We start from the raw sequence: 9136 nt of genomic DNA on the forward strand, positions 1-9136 counted from the left end.
CAAACTATTCTCCTCCCTCAGCCTCCTGAGTAGCTGGGATTACAGGTACATGCTACCATGGCCAGATAATTTTTTGTATTTTTAGTAAAGACAAGGTTTCATCATGTTGGCCAGGCTGGTCTCGAACTCCTGACCTCAGGTGCTCTACCTGCCTTGGTATCTCAAAGTGCAGGGATTACAGGCATGAGTCACTATGCCTGTCTGTCAAACAATTTTTAAAAAAGATATACTCCACATAACTTAAAACATGAAGGAGACTGGCAGATGACAGCATCAGAGCGAGTTTCCTTAATAACTGAGGAGGTGATTGGGAAAACTGAGCCATCTACCAAGATAGCTTTACAGAGACAATGCATCTCATTTGTTGTAGAAGCTGATGAATTCTAGAGCTCTTATTTACTATGGAGTTTTCAAATACATTGAACACCACTTAATGTTTTCCTCAATCCCAAGCTTCTTGTAAAACTTTCACTTTGCCAACCATGGCATCTTAGAGGCAAATAAAAGCTTACCTACTTTATGGAATTTCAGATTTCTAAAAATAGCACATGCAATACAAGTCATGCACCCAGTATGCTTGTGGATATTTTAAAGGCCACTGCTATACCTTCCAAGCAGGCTTCCTTGACTTCAGCTCTGCTGACATTTGTGGCTGTTCTGTGCATTGTAATATGCGGAGCAGCATTTCTAATGTCTGTGCACTAAAGGCCGGTAGCATCCTTCCCCAACACAAGGTACTCAAATATTCAAATTTCTGGAAAGGAAATCCACAGTGGATGCCCACAAAGCTTCCTGATCTCAAAATATAACACTTGATTACATATGTAGGTTTTGAGATTCTGGAACATGTATTTTATCCCTACAACCATCCCATAAGGTAGAAAATCTACTGAAAAGATGCCTATCGTAGTCAGCAATGTCAATGCCACTAAAGGCTACAGTTTCATTTTATATTCCTTTATAACTTCAAATTCAACAAAATTTTTGAAAGGTCTTTATTAAAAATAACAACACACACACAGAGGTAAATAAGCAGTATACATTTAAAGCTACCTTTTTTTTTAGATCAAGTTGACTCTATAAAGCAGTTTTTCCATGGAGCTAGAGGTAGTTATGAATTGTGGATCCTGAGGTTAATTTATTTCCAGCCCTGGGCATATCATAAAGCAGCTATCAAATAGGTCAACATACCCACCCAACCCTAATAGTGTTACTCTGTGTATAAACATGGAATCTTTGCTGAATGGTTTCAAAAAAGCAGGGTGAAAATAACTTAGTCCAAGAAGTACATCAAAATAAATAAGGAACATTTTTAAGTAATTAAACCACCAGAAATATCACACATTTTATGTAATGTTACCCCATTGTCTCTGAGGAAAGGGAAAAAAGAGAAAGTACAAAGCCAGCTAGAGAAAGACAAATACAGCTCTTAAAAGATCTAATTAACCCCACTAAGAATTTTTTTTGGCTACCTGGAGTATGCAGGCACTGTATAATATAGGGCAGTGGTCCCCAACCTTTTTGGCACTAGGGTCTGGTTTTGCGGAAGACGGGTTTTTCACATATGTGGTGGGATGGTTTTCTTTTGGAATAATTCAAGCACATTACATTTATTGTGCACTTTGTTTCTATTATTACATTGTAATACATAATGAAATAATTATGGAACTCACCATAATGTAGAATCAGTGAGAGCCCTGGGATTGTTCTCCTGCAACTAGATGTTCCCATCTGGGGGTGATGAGGGACAGTGACAGATCCTTAGGCATTAGGTTCTCATAAATAGCGTGCAACCTACATCCCTCACATGTGCAGTTCACAATAGAGTCTGCACACCTATGATAATCTAATGCTGCCACTGATCTGTAATATGAACAATGGGGAGTGGCTGTGAATACTGATGAAGTTTCGCTCACCCACTGCTCATCTCCTGCTGTGCAGCCTGGTTTATAACAGGCCACAGACTGGTATCAGTCTGTGCCCCGGGTGTTGGGGGTCCCGATGTAGGACAACTACATTTATTCATTTATTTATTGAGTGCAATGGCATGATCCGGGCTCACTGCAATTTTCACCTTCCAGGTTCAAGCAATTCTCCTGCCTCAGCCTCCCCAGTAGCTGCGATTACAGGCATGAACCACCATGCCCGGTTAATTTTGTATTTTTAGTAGAGATGGGGTTTCACCATGTTGGCCAGGCTGGTCTCAAACTCCTGGCCTCAGGTGATCTGCTCGTCTCAGCTTCCCAAAATGCTGGGATAACAGGCACGAGCCACCGTGTAGTTGGCTGGCAACTACATTTATTACCATCCATTTATTACCAGGGCACCTATGTTGTACAGTGCCTGGCATACAACAGGTAGCCAATAAACAGCTATTGATCTAATGCAGGAATAATAAGGTAAGGTTTATTTTTTCTCCTTTAACATGCTGTACTTGTGTCAGATGCAAATAAGACCTCCGGAGTCTGCCTGAAGTAACATAAAACAAAAGACTCATTCATCAAACAATCACCTGGATCCCCTAACTTGTTACAAGTTAGGTATGAATGTACCACCTGTACCAGCTTAGTGAGAAGAATGTTTACCATCACATAACAAACACTTGTTTGCCACGCTAAGGGCTTAGAGTCTGAATTTCTGATGAGAAAAAAAGTGGCATGTAGGAAACCCCAAAGAATGATATTCCATATATGCATAAGCATCAGTAGCATTTCTTAAAAGTCTCACACATCCAGCAAATCCTTTAAAAACAAGATATCCTAATATGCAGCCAGTTTAGCAATTTTTTTTTTTTCAGACAGAGTCTCGCTCTGTCACCCAAGCTGGAGTGCAGTGATGCCAGATGGGCTCACTGCAAGCTCCGCCTCCTGGGTTCACGCCATTCTCCTGCCTCAGCCTCCCTAGTAGCAGGGACTACAGGCGCCCGCCACCACGCCCGGCTAATTTTGTGTGTGTGTGTGTGTGTTTTAGTAGAGACGGGGTTTCACTGTGTTAGCCAGAATGGTCTCGATCTCCTGACCTCATGATCCGCCCGCCTCGGCCTCCCAAAATTCTGGGATTACAGGCGTGAGCCACCGTGCCCAGCGAGCAATATTTTTAAGAATGATAAGACAGTGCAGCTTCATTTACCTGAAATGGAGCACAAGTTCTTTTTGAAGGAATTCATACCCATTCCTGCAAAAGTTCTGCGGACTCTTGAAGGTAGCACAGAACTAAGCGTTTTTGTGTGTGTGTGTTTCCAAAGAGGTTTTAGCCAAGATTTTAGTCTCTAACCAACTCCCTGATTAAAATATGGCTTAGAAACTATACCTGCCTACTTGAAAAAGCATCAAATCTACAGAATACTTTTTCTGGATGTACAAAAATGAAAACAAAATCACATTCTACTTTTTGCAATTCACTTTTTCTTACCATCCACTTCTCTTAAATATACTTCAGAATCATTGTGCACAGGTGCAGAGACCACTACATATCTAAAAAAGGAAAAAACCCTCAAATATTTGGGGATGAACTGGCAATCTTGGCTTTGCAGAAATCATTTTGTTTCCTTCAGACAGAAGCGTCTCATTATTTTCAGCATTCTTATCTAACAGGCAAACTTTGTTTCCATTGACTTTGAAAGGGCTAAGCTCAAATCTAAACTCTTAAACAAGAATGAGGGTTCAATTTTTTATTAATGAAAATCCCAGACATGTTTTTGCAAATCTTTATATATTTATATATAAACGTACCAAATCTTTATGTATTTTTTTGACAAGGTGGCTTATTTTTTTAATTTTATTATTATTATACTTTAAGTTTTAGGGTACATGTGCACAACGTGCAGGTTTGTTACATATGTATATATGTGCCATGTTGGTGTGCTGCACCCATTAACTCGTCATTTAGCATTAGGTATATCTCCTAATGCTATCCCTCCCCCTTCCCCCCTCCGCACCACAGTCCCTGGTGTGTGATGTTCCCCTTCCCGTGTCCAAGTGTTCTCATTATTCAATTCCCACTTATGAGTGAGAACATGCGGTATTTGGTTTTTTGTCCTTGCCATAGTTTGCTGAGAATGATGGTTTCCAGCTTCATCCATGTCCCTACAAAGGATATGAACTCATCATTTTTTATGGCTGCATAGTATTCCATGGTGTACATGTACCACATTTTCTTAATCCAGTCTATCATTGTTGGACATTTGGGAAAAGCCTGCATTGCCAAGTCAATCCTAAGCCAAAAGAACAAAGCTGGAAGCATCATGCTACCTGACTTCAAACTATACTACAAGGCTACAGTAACCAAAACAGTATGGTACTGGTATCAAAACAGAGATATAGACCAATGGAACAGAACAGAGACCTCAGAAATAATGCCACATATCTACAACCATCTGATATTTGACAAACCTGACAAAAACAAGCAATGGGGAAAGGATTCCCTATTTAATAAATGGTGCTAGGAAAACCGGCTAGACATATGTAGAAAGCTGAAACTGGATCCCTTCCTTACACCTTATACAAAAATTAATTCAAGATGGATTAAAGACTTACATGTTAGACCTAAAACCATAAAAACCCTAGAAGAAAACCTAGGCAATACCATTCAGGACATAGACATGGACAAGGACTTCATGTCTAAAACACCAAAAGCAATGGCATCAAAAGCCAAAATTGACAAATGGGATCTAATTAAGCTAAAGAGCTTCTGCACAGCTAAAGAAACTATCATCAAAGTGAACAGGCAACCTACAGAATGGGAGAAAATTTTTGCAATCTACTCATCTGACAAAGGGCTAATATCCAGAATCTACAATGAACTCAAACTAATTTACAAGAAAAAAACAAACAACCCCATCAAAAAGTGGGCAAAGGATATGAACAGACACTTCTCAAAAGAAGACATTTATCCAGCCAAAAAAACACATGAAAAACTGCTTATCGTCACTGGCCATCAGAGAAATGCAAATCAAAACCACAATGGAGATACCATCTCACACCAGTTAGAATGACAATCATTGAGAAGTCAGGAAACAACAGGTGCTGGAGACGATGTGGAGAAATAGGAACACTTTTACACTGTTGGTGGGACTGTAAACTAGTTCAACCCTTGTGGAAGTCAGTGTGGCGATTCCTCAGGGATCTAGAACTAGAAATACCATTTGACCCAGCCATCCCATTACAGGATATATACCCAAAAGATTATAAATCATGCTGCTATAAAGACACATGCACACGTATGTTTATTGCAGCACTATTCACAATAGTAAAGACTTGGAACCGAATCTTTATATTTTTTATTCACCCTTCTCTCTCTCTCCACAACCACTAACATCACCACCCACAAAAGAAGAAGACAATCCCTCCAGCGTTCCCCCAATGTGTACTGCTGCTAGCTCGGTAGCTCTGTAGAGTTTTGTAATGGAGTGTGAACTGCTGGCCCGTATCTCCTAACCAGTAAGGAGAGAGGAAGGACAAATCCGCTGAACAGGTAAAAATTCTTTCCTCCTCATTATAATCTTTCATGGATGCAGCGCTCAGGAGGGTGGCCAGGGCACGGGGCCCCTGCCAAGTGGCCCAATGGCCAGCACTTTCTGCACCGAGCAGGGTCCCCGCACACTACGTGTCTCCGCCCTGCCTGGAAAGGAAGTGGTCCCTCCAGGCAGTGGAATCGGCCGCTGCACCCCGTCCTTACTCTTGGCCAGGGGACAGGTCACATCCTCGATGTGCCCTCAGCCCAGAAAACGCGCCGCTTCGCAAAAAGGGCGTCCGCAACGGGAAGGACCTCCCCTGCTCCTTAGTAAACATTGGGGTCGCAGTTTCCTAACAGACACGAGTGGGATGGGAGGAGGGGTCCCAGGGAGAGGCTGGTGCTGGGGGCAGAGGAAGCCACAGTAGGATGAGGGCCGGTATGGGAGGAGGAAGGGAAGCCCTGGAACTGCTGCAAATTGTTCCAGCGGGAGAAGGTCCTCCGCCTTTTTCCAGGACTCAATACGGCACCTGGCACCGAGACCCCACTCGCACAAGGAAGGTGAACTCCACACTGACTGATCCCTGTAAAATACGCACCCCTCCAACGGAAGGGCGAAAAACGATAGGCGCCCCCATGGCAAGGCGCTGACACCCTTCTTTCCTGTGCGCCTTAGGTGATAGTCAGCCACAACACAACCGCCAGCCAGGAAAAGGCCAGGGTGCAGGGGTGCCCGCTGCCCCCTCGACGCCAGTGTCTTCTGCCCAGGAAGATCAAATCCGCAGAGCAGGGTGCAGTAGGGGCTTCCACCAAATACCCTGGCGACAGCACCCCGGGAGGCCACCTCACGGCTGGCACCCCCAATGCTTTGTGGCTGCAGGGGAAAGCAGGAGCCCTAGTTTCCAGGATTCCCCGCCAGAAAGGGCCTGGAAAGACCACAGAAGGAAAGTTCCTCATTCCAAAGGGGAAGGATGCTGGGAGACAGAGCACAGAAGTTGGGGGACAGCGTAGGAAAGATATTTCTGGCATTCTAGGCTTGCACCTTCTGAGTCCTGGCGGTGTTGTAACAAATGAATTCACCCCACTATTCCTGGAGGCAAAGGCAGTGGAGCATTTGAGCCCAGAAATTTCAAATTAGTCTGGGCAACGTGGCCAGACCCCGTCATTACAAAAAACATTTAGTCAGGTGTGATGGGCCACGCCTGTATTCCCAGCTACTCAGGAGGCTGAGGTGAGAGGATCTCTTGAGACTAAAGTGAGTCATAATCTTTTGCCACTGCACTTCAGCCTAGGTGACAGAGCAAGACCTTTTATCATAAAATAAATAAATAACTATATAAATAAACTCAGCCGCCGGGGTTGGGCCGGATTCCTATCCTCCACAAGCTAATATAGATGCACGTCAGGTTTTTGCTAGCCCAGCGCTGCAGAAGCTGCCACTATGTGTGCTGGATGCTGATTGGTATGGCCGGTGGCTCTGTAAGAGAAGGAGCAGCAGTGGAGGAGTGGAGATAGAGGAAGAGGAAAAAAGAAGGGGAGAAGAAAAGGAGAAGAGAAAAAGGAAGAGAGAGCATGGGAGGAGAAAATAGAAGAACAAGAGGAGAGGAGGAGAAAATGAAAAAAAGTAAGAATAGAGGAAGTGGAGAAAAAAACATCAGAGGGGGACAAAGGAATGGGACGAGGAGAAGAGAGGAGGAAAAGGAAGCTGGGACAACGAGAGGAGAAGGAGAAGAGGAGAAGGAAAAGATAATGAGGAGGAGGAAAAGAGGAGGACTAGGAGGAGAGGTGGAGAGAAAAAAGAGGGAAGGAGGAAGTGGAGTAGGAGAGGAAGAGGAGAAGGAGGATGGGAGGAGAAGTATGAAGAGAAAATGAAGAGGAAGCGAAGGAGGAGAGGAAGAGATGAGAAGGACGACAGGAGGAGGAGGAGAGAAGAAAGAGGAGAGGAGGAGCAGAGGAGAGGAGGAGGAGGAGAAAAAGAAGGAGAAGTGAAGGAGGAGAAGAGAAGGAGGAGAAGAGTGAGAAAAGGAGGAAGACAGGAGGAGGAGGAGAGGAGGAGGAGCAGAGGAGGAAGTAAAGGGGGAAGAAGGAGAGAAGGAGAAGAAGAGACAGGAAAAGGAGAGGAGGAGGGGAGGAGGAGAAGAAGACAAGAAGGAGGAGGAGAGGAAAAGGAGAAGTAGGAAAAGAGATGGAGGAGAAGGAGAAGAGGAAAGGAAAAGAAGGAGAAGATGAGGAGGAGAAGAGAAGAAGAGGGGGAGGAGCAGGAGATGAGAAGGAGAAGAAATGGAGGAGAGGAAGAGGAGAAGAAGAAAAGGAGGTGAGAGGAAAAAAGAAAGAGTAGAAGAGGAGAAGGTAGAGGAGGAGAGGAGGAGGAAGAGAAGAGGAGGAGAAGGAGGAGAGGAGGAACAGAGAAGGAGGAGGAGAGGAGGAATAGAGGAGGAATAGGAGAGGAGTAGGAGGAGGGAAGAGAAAAAGGAGGGGAGGATGAGAGGAGAAGGAGGAGGAGCAGGAGAAGAGGAGATGAAAAGGAGGAAAAGAAGGAAAGGAAGAGGAGATGTAGGAGGAAAAAGAGAAGGAAAGGAGGAGGAGAAGGTAGATGAGGAGAGGAGAAAGAGGAAGAGAAAAAGAGAAGGAGAAGGAGGTGAGGAGGAGGAGAGAAGGAGGAGGAGGAGAGAAGCAGAAAAGGGGGAGGAGAATGGGGGGATTAGGAGAGGAGAAAAAGGAGGAGGAGAGAAGAAAAAGGAGTAGGAGGAGGACAGGAGAAGGAGGAGTAGGAAAAAGAGTAGAGGAGGAGGAGGAGTGGAGGAGGAAGAGGAAGAGGAGACAAGGAGAAGGAGGAGGGAAGGAGGAAGAGAGGAAAAGGAGTGGAGGAGGAAGAGATGAAGAGAGGAAGAGAGGGAGGAGGAAGGAGGAGGAGGAGAGGAGAAGGAAGAGTAGGAGGAGAAAAGGAGAGGAGGGAAAGGAGGAGGAAGAGGAGCGAAGGAGAAGGAGAGGAGGAGGAAGAAAAGGAAAGAAAGAGAAGAGGAGGAGAGGAGAAGAAGGAGGAGGAGTTGAGGAGGAGAGGAGTCAGAGAAGGAGTAGGAGAGGAGGCAAAGTAAAAGATTAGTAGTAGGAGGAAAGGTTTAGGGGGAAAAGGAGGGGAGCAGAATGAGGACGAAAAGAGGAGGAGATGAGGAGGAACAGAGAAGGAGATGAGAAAAAGGAGGAGGAGGAGAAGAGGAGAAGGAGGAGGAGGACGGGAGCAGGAGACGAGAAGGAGGAACAGAGTAGGAGATTAGAAAAAGGAGGAGAAGAAGAGGAGAAGGAGGAGGAGGATGAGAGCAGGAGAGGAGAAGGATGAAGAGGAAATGAAGGAGAAATAAAGTAGAAGGAGGGAGAGGAGGAGAAAAAGAGTAGGAGGAGAAGCAGAGGAGAAGGAGATAAAGGATAAAATGAGAAGAGGAAGAGAGGAGAAATATAGGAGGACCAATGGAGAAGGAGGAGGATGACAGGAGGAGGAAGAGGCAATGGAGAAAAGGAGAGGAGGAGAAGAGGAGAAGGGGGAGGAAGAGTGGAGGAGGAGGAGGGGAGGAGAAGGAGGATGGGAGAAGGAGGAGGGGAGAAGGAGGAGAAGAAGACAAGTAGGAGAAGGAGAGAAGGAGGAGGAGGAAAAGAAAAGGAAGAGGGGGAAAGGAGAAGGAGGAGGAGA

The sequence above is a fragment of the Pongo pygmaeus genome, chromosome 20, assembly GCF_028885625.2.
Source record: "Pongo pygmaeus isolate AG05252 chromosome 20, NHGRI_mPonPyg2-v2.0_pri, whole genome shotgun sequence".
Taxonomy (NCBI): domain Eukaryota; kingdom Metazoa; phylum Chordata; class Mammalia; order Primates; family Hominidae; genus Pongo; species Pongo pygmaeus.